This window comes from Symphalangus syndactylus, chromosome 3 (genome assembly GCF_028878055.3).
Source record: "Symphalangus syndactylus isolate Jambi chromosome 3, NHGRI_mSymSyn1-v2.1_pri, whole genome shotgun sequence".
In the NCBI taxonomy this organism is placed as follows: domain Eukaryota; kingdom Metazoa; phylum Chordata; class Mammalia; order Primates; family Hylobatidae; genus Symphalangus; species Symphalangus syndactylus.
Window position 1 is genome coordinate 25,596,864 of NC_072425.2, and position 12,681 is coordinate 25,609,544.

Sequence of the window (12,681 nt, forward strand, 5' to 3'; positions counted from 1 at the left end):
ATATTTTTGGCCTCTAAACCTTTTCCCACCCGTGTGTATTTCTGCAAAAATGTTATCCATATGGTTTTGATTGCATTCTCCATAAGTCATTAGAAATGCTTTGCACTGAGAACTTTTCTGATGACCAAGGAGTCTTTGGAGACGTTTTAAAATGGCCCTCTTAGCCTTTCTTCATAGAAACAGGAAAGCTAAACTGAGCCAAATGCAAATGAACTAAGACCTGGAAAGGTTGGAGTTTTATTCAAAACTCAGAAACCATAAGGCTCCAGTGAGCCTTAAATCTGTCCATGCAAAGTCTTCACCTCCTTCTCCAGGGACAAGATACACTAAGTCATCCATTGGGATGGGGCACAGATAGTGCAATGTCTCCAGACATCTAAGTTGATATTTAGGGTTGGGTGCAGTGACTCCATAAAATTCCAAGAATTTCCAATCACCCCAGGGCTTCCCCATTATTCCCAGAGGATAAAGATTTTGGACTTCGACTTGGGTGTTGAATTCCTAACTCCATCACCTACTAGCTATATTTTGGCATGCTACTCAAGTTTTTCAAGACTCAATTTCCTATGCCATAAAGATGGGATAGTATTATCTATCTCATATTGCAAAATATTTTCAGAACTATAAGCAATAATCAGAACATTGCAAATAAAATGCTTGGTGCACGGTAAAAGTTCAAAATTATCTCTCCTCTTTCTCTCTGTGTAATATTAGTTGGAACTAGAAGAGCTCTTTGTTTCTTTAGGGAAATATTGACTGTGTGGGGTGAGGAAGAGAAAGACTGGACAGTATTCCAAAGCATTAAGTCCCCACTTTCTAAGGTATGTAGACCATAACCCATCTTGGGAGATTGATTACAAGGAGAGGGTTAAGAAGTAGCAGTCAGAACTTTGGTCTTCACCTGAAGTTGCCTGACTACGTTGTCTCAGATTGATTTCAGAACTGCATTATCAGCAGGGCAGCTGTTGCCTACTAACAGTCATGGAAGTAGATCTCAGCTGGGGGATGATGGGGAGACAAAGAGAAAGATAAGGACGAATAAAGGAAGGAATGGGGTACAGAGAGAAAGAGAGAGAGAGAAAAGAAAGAAAGGAGGAGAGGCAAGAGATAGTGACCTGGGTTTTCCTACTGCTGTGGGTGGGAGAAGCAGTGTGTGTGTGGTGGGCGTATTTCTTCGTGGTCAGAATCAAAGTCAGAACTGCCCTTGGGAACCTGTGTTCAAGACCTGGACCTGGACCAGAAGCCAAGGGAAAGAGAAAGTTGCCCAAGAAAAATGGGAGAAGTTTCCACCAGGCGAAAAGAGAAATCGCTGGGTGGGTTTGTGGCTGGAGAGCTGTCCGTGGTGCTGACTCCTCCTCATTGGGATTCCAGTGGAGGCTGAGAAGCTCTGCACTGGCTGTTCCTCCTCTCCCTTTCCTCTCCCCTCAGTCGTAACCTTCTGAGACCCAGGATCATTCTGGCTAGCTGGATGTCTTCTCCTCTCTTTCTCTTTGTCGATTAAATGATTTTTCCCGAGTTTCCAGTTCATCACTCAAACATTTCTCTTCCATTTTGTTTCAAGACTCCTCTTCCTCCAATTAGTTCACTGGCTCCTAGATTGTTCTAGGCCTCCCTGGTGGTCACATCTCTCTCTTATCATCCTTTGAATTAAAAAACAAACAAAAAACATACAATGGCAATCGTAAAAGCAGACAACATGCATTGAGCACTCACTAGGTGTCAGGGAGCAATCTAAGTGTCTTTGCATACATTAACTCATGAGCAGTCTAAGTGCCTTTGCATATATTAACTCATTACAATTCCACATCAACCCTATTAGATGGGTGGATATATTATTATTCTATTAAACAGACAAGGAATTGAGGCTTAAGGGGTAAGTAATTTGACCAAGACCACACAGCTACAGGACTCCAACCTCTCTCGAGCCTGCACTTCTACTGAATCTGGCTCTTTTATATATTCCAACACCTTTTCATATGACTTCCTGCCCCTCCATCTGGTAGCCTTAATGCTTTCTATTCTTGCCTAATCTTCAAGGGACTAGGAATCTGCATTGCTGATTTGGTTTCAATCAGAAGGGAAGCAAAGTAAACAAACATACCAAATGTGCGCTCTGTGGGAATTTAGATCATACGAGGGCTTTATTTTCTGCTTCAGGAAGAGGCCCATGTTAGCACCCCCAGCCTGCATCTCAGGCTGATTGCAGAGTCTTTTGCTTTTTATTTTCATGTCTTAGTCCCTGTACCCTCGCCCCTTCCCCGCCTCTGGTGGTCTCCAGAGAACTTCCTGTCCCCTCAGCTTCTCACTCCTACATCCTGCCTACGTAGAGAAGCTCTTGCTTCATTCTGGGAGGTTACGTGGACTCTCGCCTACACACCGAGAGAAACAAACAGTGTCAAACACTCACAGAGAGACGCGCAGACACAAACGGACCCACACGGGCACCTCCCGAGACAAAACCCACACTCGATGGATCTATGCGGCCGTGGAAACACCCGCGGCCCCAGAAACACTCAGGTACTAGCGACACACACAGTATAGTCACGCTTAAGGGCACCAGAATTCCGGGTTTGCGCGTATGCGCGGTCCCTTTGGATGCTCGTGCGCATAGACACAACACCCTACACGCCCCAGACCCACGAAACTCCCTACGGCTCGGCCCCAGCCCACCCGGGCCGCCCTTCCCTCGAGGCGGCCTCCCGTTTCTCCTCCTGTCGCTTCTCCTCCTCCTCCGCCTAAAGATGTACAAAACACTCCTCGGAAGCCACCCCGGCGCTCGGCTCCTCCCTCCCCGCCCCCCAGCCGCCGCTCCCCCATTCATTTTCGGCCGTCGCCGGCTAAGTCCCTCCCCCGGCGTAGCCCGGCCTCCGCCGCTCCCCGCCTGGAGACCGCGGCGCACTTGGACTTCCCTTTCCATTCGCCAGCCGCCTGGCTCCCGGACCCCACGGCTGCAAACTGATCTGGCGCGGGGGGAGGAGAGAGCGCAGGCGAGCGAACCCGCGAGAGAGGGAGAGAGCGAGAGAGCGAGCGAGCAAGAGCGAGAGCGAGAGCTAGAGAGCCGGGAGGCAGAGGGAGTAGTGACCGCCTTCCGGAGCTGGGATTCATGCCTGTCCTCGGGACCAGCGAAGGGGACTTTACGGCTGAGTATGAGCCAGGCTGCTAGGAGCCAGGTACCCCCACGCCTGCAGTCCCCGCGCCGTCCCCGGAATGCGAGCTGGACGCAGGGCTCTCCCAAGTTCCCACCGAGCCGAATAAAAAGCGTCTGCCCGCAGCTCTCCGCCAAAGACGGACATTGACTCCAGGTAAGGCGGCGCCGGGTGCAGCGCCCCGCAGCCGCGCTGCCCTTGGACCCGGCCCCGGACCGCATTCGGGGCGCCCCCGCGCTCCCCCGCCCCTCCCCCTCCCGGCACCCTTGTCCGCTTTTCACCTGGCCGCGCCGCCACCTCCAAGTCTTCTCCAGTTCTAGGGAGGGGGTTCCTGTGCCTGGGGCTCAAAGGGTTAATTGCGGGTTTGAGTGAGTGGCGTGTGTGTCCCCGCGCGCTCCCGACGTGTGCACCATGGTGGGAACTTGATGTAGTGTTAGTGTGTGTTTGCGTGTGCGGCGTCGTTTGCGTTTGATGCGTGTGTTTGTGGTGTGTGTGTGTGTGTGTCCGCGTGTGTAAGGGAGGGGTGAAGAGAGAGAGAGGTCCTATAACCTACTTACGGCGCGATATGTGTGTGCATGTTTGTACGTATGTATTTGTATGTGTGCCCTCGTGTGTCTTTTTAATTAGGTCTCTCCAGCTTACACGGAATGGGACCCTTACTATAGGATCACGTAGTCATCGGGAAACCCGCTGTGGACTACCTCTTGGGGCTCTGGGCTTGGGGTTTCGGGAGGATTATGAGGCTGTAGATGGCACCTTATTTAGCCCAATGTTGGTACCCTTGAAGGAAAATTCCTCCAAACGGTGGAATCCTGCTACGCTGGGACCCACGGCTTAATATGAAAGAGACATGGCCAACCCCCGAGGCAAATGAGACGCTGTCACTTTAAATTCCACACTGGGCAGACTCCAAGATTCTGATGGGAATTTGGAGACACTGGATAGTGGGTGAAAGAGAAAGGGGGAAGTCAGCGGTGGGCTCCTTATCTGGTGCTTGGAAAGTCTGGGATAGGGATTTACCCTGCATCCCCGTTTGCAATCAACACAGCCCTCCGGCTTCTGGTGGTTTTGGGGAGGATCTGGGCAAGTTTGCATGGATCCCCCTCAGGGGAAAGGAGAAAGCGTCCTCGGGGACTTGCTTATCCATCACAGTTGCAAAGGGTCTCAGAGGAAATTTCATTTGGGAGCAGCTCTGGATGATATGGAAGGAGATGGATGGGGCACTTTCCTAAGACAGATTCGTCTTTCTTTCCCCATTTCAGGCGGAGAAGCCCCCAGAGAGTCTCTTCCTAAATATGCCTTTCCATGGCTCCCCTGGAGTTAGGGGGATATTGAGAGAAGGCAGAGAGGTGGAGAGGGAGAGAGAGAGCGAGAGCGAGAGCGAGAGAGAGAGGGAGAGAGAGAGAGAGAGAGAGTGTTTCAGTACTGAGGGACATCTACAATTTGAAAAGGGGCTGTGAGTGGGGAACCCATGACAGAATGTGGCAGTAATTGACCTAAACTGCTGTTGGTTTGCACCTCGCGTCTCTCACTTGGCTCCAAAATACTGCCAAGGGCAGGGGGGCCGTGGAAGAATCTCAGCCAGAAAGGTAGTTTGGGTCAAGGCCCTCTTTCTTCTTTCCTCCATCTCCTGGGAGGCTCTTTAGGTAGGTCCCTTGGCCACCCTGGCTTGGTACTGTTGGGCTTGGGCTCTGGGGCCAGCCATTGATTTGATTCCCAGCTGCTTCTTAAAGGCTTGCCCTACTCAGCAAAAATGCTGAGTTTTACTGCTGTTAGCATGGCTTCCAGACCCGGCAGCTGTTACTTTCTCAAGGTAAGCGGCAGCCGTTCTGCTCTCAGGCGGGGAGGCTAGGAGAAGACAAGGGCCGTGACGCTGGGACACAGCCTGTTGTCTAGCTCAGCTCGGAGGGGCCACTGAAAAGCCCTCTTAGGGGAAAAAAGTAGAAATATACTTGGTCTAAAAAATGTACATATATATATATATATATATATCTCTATATATCTCACACATATATGTTCATATTCTGCGGAGAGATAAAAGCAAACATGTATTTGTAGGAACCTGCCCTAGCGGGTGGGTTCTACCTGCAGGCACTTGCAGACATACCATTCTCTGTCCAGAGGCTGATACCTCAGGCTGAAGCCTTCACATAGCCACAGAGAATCTCCTTCAGGAAACTCATATCAGAGCAGAGCCCCCTGGATTATCTTGGGTAGGGGGTACTAGGGCCAAGGAGGAGACCCCTTTTTGGGAACTGCCTCATTTTCTCTCTTTCCTAATTCATAGACGATCGAAGCTGGAAGGAATATTAAAGAGCAGAAAGGCAGGACTCTGTGGCCTAAGGAGGGAATGAGAATTCCCCAACATTCAGTAGTGAGTTAGTGGCATGCCCAGGACTAGAATCTAGGCTTATCAGCTAGATCAATAGCCTTTCCACTTCTCCCACACTGCCTGGGACTGTATATTGATTGCTCCCACTCCTATCTTGCCACCCTGCCACCATGACCCCTACGAAGACAATCGCTTGTCTTCCCTCATCAAACTTCACATTTTCAGAGATGCATTTCAGGGTTTTTCTATCTGGAAACATGACCCTGAAGAGAAAAGATACAGTGCCTCAATCACTGTTCCCAGAAGACACACACACACACACACACACACACACACGGGGGTGGGGGAAGGATTGAGAGAGAGAGAGACAGAGAGAGAACATAGATTCCTTCTCCAATGTCTTTAGGGAATTACCGAAAAGCAAGGACCCAGTACTGAGTGTGACTGGTAGGCAGAACCCAGCAAAGTGTCTGGTCTGTATCTGAGATTTTTATTAAGGAATGCACTGGTTTCCAGAGAGCAAAATGTACACCCATCTACCAATGCAAATACTTCAGGCAAATTGATTTCTTTATATTAATTAGAATCTCACCCCTAGACATTTATACATATTACAGGCACAGAAGCATATGCAAGCACATATGCATAGGTGTGCTTATACACACATGTGCACACAAAGAGCCAGAAACCTTTCCTACTTGCTACATTTCCAAAAAAGGGAACCTCCACACCAAATTGTGTTCTCCCATATAAAGCATCTCCCATGTGAAGACTAGGACTCATAAACTCCAGGCAAGGAGAAATGTAAAACCCTGTGAAAGAGAGAACCTGGAGAAGTCAGAATCGAGTTCACTCAAAAGCGTGCTCTTAGACTTCTAGATGCCTGTTTCGGGGTGCAGGCAAGTACTGAAAAACATGGGGGTTTTAGGCCCATCTGCAATAGAGCCTTTTCCATGCAGGATTTTCCGGGGCTGGATGGCAGTTTAGCTCCCAGAAGGGGGAGCTGTGACTCCATTTCAACCAAGGAAAACAGCTCAGAGATTCCAAATCAGCTCTTGGGCCCCCGTTGAGTTTAGACGACCCAGCTCAGGCTGCGATGAGTATCTTTGCCACTGGTACAGGCAAGAATTGTAAAAACACCCTCCCCTGATCAGTTCAAATTCAACATCTCTTTCTTAGTGCTTGCAAGAGTTTACGTTATGGATCATAAAGTCTTCTATTTTTCTGAAAAGGTCTTTGCCCAAAGGGCTTCAGTTGTGCAAGGAGACATTTTTTGATTTGCAACCTCTCTCTTTTCCCTTCCCGATTCCTTGGAGGAAATCACCAGTACATTATCACTTGAATGGGCCATTAAGGTTAGACATACCCTACCCTTCTTTTCCTGCTTTTCCCTTGCTGAAATACAAAGCTTAACAAATTGGCTGCTGAACTACTGGTAACCATGTTAAAGACAAGATGGAGGTCATGTGAAGAAGACAGGTCCTTAAATGTCATTCTTCAAATAATTTTTCCAGTTGTGTTCCCTTCTGCAAAGAGTATCTTTATTATTCTTTCCACCATCTCCCACATTCAGCCACGACTTTTAACAAAATTCCACCCATATTTCAACATCTAGCTCAAACGACCCTTCCAAGAAGTCTTCTGAAGATCTTATTTTGGAATTAATATCTTTATCACCTGATTTTTCTGTACCATTTTATCTGAAACTCTAGTTTGTGTGTCTGTTTGCCCTGCTTTATAGCGCTGGGGGTATAGGTCTATCTTACCCTCTTCAGTATGGTCTCAGGAGCATCTTTGTATTCCAGAGACTGACACGGAGTAGTTGCTTTATACATGTTTGCCCTTGCATTTCCTGTTGTATCTCAATAGCAACTGTCATCTCTCTCTCTGTCTCTCACACTTTCTAGCTAACAATTGCTTCATGTTCATTTAAAGCAATGCCGTTACGGCATTTTTGCCTATACCAAGAATATGGGGATTCCAATGATAATATAGACAGATGAAAATTAGACCCTACTTGGAAGTGACCATTGACTTCCTGTGTTCCAGGGTCTTTAGTTTTGTTCTCCCATGTAGTCGTTCTTTCCACCCAGTGGGACAGATACAGCCCCTTTTACAGAAGAGGAAATTGAAGCCCAGGTTGGTTAGACTCCTTGATCAAGGTCACACAACCATCACAGCTAGAATTTGAATCTGTCTTCCTTCTTACGTCATCTCTGCTCTTTTCACTGGACCGCTGAGTTAATGGTAACTATTATGAATGGTTGGCAACATCGAGTTGTTCAATAGATGCTAGGAATAGCTGGGAGTTATTATGAGCTCTTTGAAATTGATGGTATGAAGGTGTCATGAGTCACTGGATCAAAGAAAACCTCTGAAGGTTTCTCAATAACAAACTTTTCTCTGTTTTGTAATGCCAATAATACATGACCATTCAGTCTCAGTTTTAGTACTTTTAGTGATAGCAGGTTCATTACCACACAAACCAGCCTATGTCATATTTGAAGAGCTTTGTTGGAATATTTTCTTACTTTGCCCCTAAATCATCCTTCTATCCATATGTCTCTGAAATCACACAAGTGCAATTCTCTTCCAGTTGTCAGTTCTTTGAATATTATGAAAACATAATTATTTCACAACAATTTTCTTTCTGAATAGAGGGGATTGTCTTCACAGCCCTGTCTTCTGTAGCATCTGCTTGGAGGCCTCTTGGCACCCTGAATACTGTCCTAGGGAAATTGTCTAGTTTACCTCACTTTTAGGGCTTTGATGCCACCAAAAAAAAGGGAAGGATGACCTGAAATTGAGTGAGGATTTATTCAACAAATATTTATTGGGTGCCTACTGTTTGCCAAATATTGCTGTAGACAAGAGCTGTCAAATAGAACTGTCTGTGATGATGGACATGTTTTTTGTGCTGCCCAATATGGTAGCCACTAACCATGTACGATTGCTGAACACTTGAAATGTGGCCAGTGTTGCTGATGAGCTGAATATTTAATTTTATTTAACTTATATTAATTTTTATTTTAATTTACATAGCCATATGTGGCTCATGGCTACTGTATTGAATAGCATAGGTCTGGGCTTTAGAAATGTAGCATGAACATGGCCATGGCCTTGTTTTCATTAAGCTCACACTCTAGAGGAGAGAGATGAATAATCAATGAGTAAACAAATAGATAAGCAAGATAATTTTATATAATATTAAATGTCACACCACTAGTTGTGGTAATGTGCTAGAAAGGAATGTGGATGGTATAATTTTCGATTGAGTAGCCAGGAGAAGCCTTCTCTGAGAAAGTGATATTGGAACTGAGGCTTAAATGAGAAGGAATCAGCCATGTGATTTTGTGGGGAAAGAGCATTAGAGGCAGAGAGAAGAATAAAATAGAGTTGGCCAGGCTTGGTGGCTCATGCCTGTAATCAAAGCACTTTAGGAGGCTGAGGTGGGAGGATCGCTTGAGCCCAGGTGTTTGAGACCAGCCTAGGAAACATAACAAGACTCCATTTCTACAACAATAATAGTAATCATTAAAAAAAAAGCGGGGCACCTGTAGTCCCAGCTGTTCGGTAGGGTGAGGTTGGAGAATCACTTGAGCCTGAGAGGTTGAGGCTGCAGTGATCTGTGATTGCACTACTATACTACAGCTGAGCAGCAGAGTAAGATCCTGTTTCAAAAAACAAAACAAAACCAAACAAGCCACGGAGTCATTTCATTGGGACAAGCTTAGGGAGTCTAAGAGATGGACTACCTGCCAGTGTGGCTGAAGCTTTCAAATTGGGAAAATGACATAAAAGGGAATTAGGAAGGTAGGCAGGGGCAGATCACAATGGCCTGTAAAGGAGAGTGAGAAGTTTTGACATCTTTTCCTTGACATCTCTGGTTGGAAGGCAGGTAGTTTGAGGAGTAAAGAGAGTTTGAGAATTGACAGAAGGTCATTGTCAAGTACTCTTGATGGGTTTTTATTATGTCCATTTTTAATCAGTAATTTCAACAAGTTTTCTCATTTTAATTTCTAGTCCTACTCTAAATGCCATACCCTGGAGATACAACAGTCTAAAGGGAGGAGGAGAAACAAGAGTAGGGGAAATGGATAGAAAAGGAAGGAGAGAATGAATATGTGGGGATAAAGTAATTTAAATGAAGTCTTGTGAAAAAGAATGAAAGCTGGAAGTTTTCAGTTTGGATCAGCAAATATTTATTGCATATCTTGTCGCGGAAAGGCTTTGGACAAAGTGACTTGGGGGGTATGGTGATGCATCTTGCTACGTGCTGGCAATCTAATAGTACCGATCTGCAAATCTATAAATAATTATCATTCATGATAGATTGATAATTGTCACTTCAGAAGTTCTGTGAGAATTTTGGGTAAGGGGAAGTCTAAAGGAAGACACTTCAGTAGTGATAGTGGTGAGGAGGATGTCGACAGTGAACTATAAGGTCTCAGAGATCACAGGCAGTAACTTTTTCTTTTATGTCTCCATTAATTCAGAATATTATACAATAAGAGCACAGGAACTCAGGGTACCTGATTCCAGTCCTGGCTTCTATCACTATATATCTAGACCTCCTCAAGAACCTATCTTTATCTCTCCAGGCTTGCCTTCTGTAAATTGAGAAGGGCCCAGCTGTGGCTTGCTTCACTGAAGGTATATTGCCTGGCTCTGTGAAAATGTTGCAGTCAGGCGTGGTGGCTCACGCCTGTAATCCCAGCACTTTGGGAGGGCGAGGTGGGTGGATCACGAGGTCAGGAGTTAGAGACCAGCCTGACCAACATGGTGAATCCGTGTCTCTACTAAAAATACAAAAATAGCTGGGCATGGTGGCGTGCGCTTGTAACCCCAGCTACTCAGGAGGCTGAGGCAGGAGAATCGCTTGAACCCGGAAGGCAGAGGTTGCACTGAGCTGAGATCGCACTGCACTCCAGCCTGGGTGACAGAGCGAGACTCTGTCTCAAAAAAAAAAAAAAAAAAAAAATGCAAAAACTGTAGCTGGGCATAATGGTGCACACCTGTAGTTCCAGCTACCTGGGAGGCTGAGGTAGGAGGATCACTTGAGCCTGGGAAGTAGAAGTTGCCGTGAGCCAAGATCGTGCCACTGCTCTCCAGCCTGGGTGACAGAGTGAGGCTCTGTCTGAAAAAAAAAAAAAGAAGAAGAAGATGTTGCATGACAAAGTTCTCGTGAAAGCAGAGAGAGACACACACGGTAGCTGTGCTTCCTCGTAAGATTTAGATGTCTTCTAAAAAATAAGCAAATTTAAAAGAGGTCATACCTTACAGCACAGACTGTGTTTCGAGACAGTGTGGCTGAGTGGTGGTGAGACAGTGATTCTATGCCGTGGTGGCAACTCCTGATATCAAAGTGATTAAGTGTTAACGTGAAACCCACTGTCCTCATGGAACACAGCAGCCCGGAAAGACTGCCTAGAGATCCATAGACAGTCCTTGCTACTGAGGGGGCAAAGAAGACAATTAAGGAGATAATGAGGCTGAGAAAAAGTGAAATTAATTTTTTTTTTTTCATATGAGGGTGAAGGGGATCTTTGTCTCCTGAGGGAACTATCTTTTGGAGATTGCAAGTGGCCTTAAGGAGAATAGACTGAATGAGACTGGGTATGAGAAAGTTAAGAGTCATAAATTACCCGGGCTTCCTGCTATCCCCACACAGGAATGGAGAGCCTGGCGAGGACACAAAATATATCGTTCTGAACAAATTTTGTTCTCAGTTTGCAGAGGTTTTCTCACAGGGTACAGAGTTGTACACAAGGAAGTTGGGGCCATCTTGAGATAGCTAGGAGACTGTATTCCCCCAAGGGTGGGAGGTAGATTGATAAGGCAATTAACAAAAGCAACATGGAACCATTTTTGTGTAAACTGCAAAGGTCAGAGCAGCAGGGCTCTTAGCAAATGGCCTATGTGAACAGCTAGAACCCTTTGTAAGGGTTAACCCAGTACTGGCCCTGGGAGGTTTCTAAGATATAATTTATCTAGCCTTGCAAAGGTCCTGCAAATGAGCCATTGGGAACCTCTGTGAGAAATAATGGATCTTAGGGATAATGGAGAACAGCCGCGTTACAGATTACAAGCTGATTCAGATGGAGGAAAGGCAGACATCCAGGATATGATTGCTTTTTGGGGAAAAAGTGGTGAATTCTCAAGTCTCCATTTTAAGATTTAGCAATCTGCGAAAGTAGATGAAACTCTAGTAGGCTGTGGAATTCCTAGAGTCCCCAGGAGCTCCAAGATAAACCTAGAAGAGCAAACAGAACTGTGAAAGAGACAACTGCCTTCTGTAAGTACGTTTCCCTTTACATGGTAGTGGATAAGCCAGATTTCTTATGGAATTTGATGGGTTCTGAGTTTACAGGCGCATGATAAAGGAAGGACCTACCTTCCATGGTAAAGGGAGCCTTGGCTGGCACGATAAAAACATCTGCACAAGCATAGGGGCCATTAGAAAAGAAAATCAGCACTTCGGTATGCTTAGGAAAGATTGAAAAATAGATTACCTGGCAAGGGTTGGTAATACGGTTTTGCTGCTGGGACACATTTTGGAGACAGTTCTTTTAGGTGAAGTGGTCCACATCAAATGCCATTGCCAGAGTTAGCCAAGGCTTGGGAGGACTGAGAGGGGTTATAAAGAATTTTATTCTGAATGTATATCAATAGGACAACAACATTGAAAGTCCAGTGAAGGCTTGCAAATGATTCCTGAAAATATTACCAAGTCAGCTCCAGTTTTTGCTTACTGCTCTCTCTTCCCTGACAGTGGGAATGATACATATAGGCAGAGCATGGACTGGAATTTGAAGGGGCTCTGGAAGGATCTTCATCCATAACATTTAGAGGTGGCTGAAATGTCACTGCCCTAAAGCCGTTCTTGGAGTGGAAAAGTGGATGTGCCAAGCACGTGACATATTCTTTGTGTTGCAATGGATATTTGATGTAGATATCATACTGAATATTCTCAACAAGCTCACGCATAGGTAGTATTGTGCCCCATTCTAGAGATGTTGAAACTGAGCTCAGAGCAGTAATGCCGCTTGCCCAAGGCCACATACTGGGTCAATTGTGTTTTGTTGTGGATTTGAATCTACTCTTTTTCTGACTTGAAAGTACAGAGGTTGAAAGCTTGGGTCTGCTGGAGTTTGAATACCTGCTCTGCCACTTACTAGCTATCTGATGTGGAACAGATTACCT

At 45.9% G+C, this 12,681-nt stretch overlaps 1 protein-coding gene across 1 annotated transcript in view; it reads left to right on the forward strand.

The window, feature by feature from the left end:
- Positions 1 to 2,902: 2,902 nt before the first annotated feature.
- Positions 2,903 to 12,681, forward strand: part of BRINP1 (BMP/retinoic acid inducible neural specific 1) — a 205,191-nt gene continuing 195,412 nt past the window's right edge. Inside the window, exon 1 of the mRNA XM_055271306.2 lies at positions 2,903 to 3,302. The gene's annotated coding sequence lies outside the window, so the exon portion shown is untranslated. The remainder of the gene's footprint in view (positions 3,303 to 12,681) is intronic.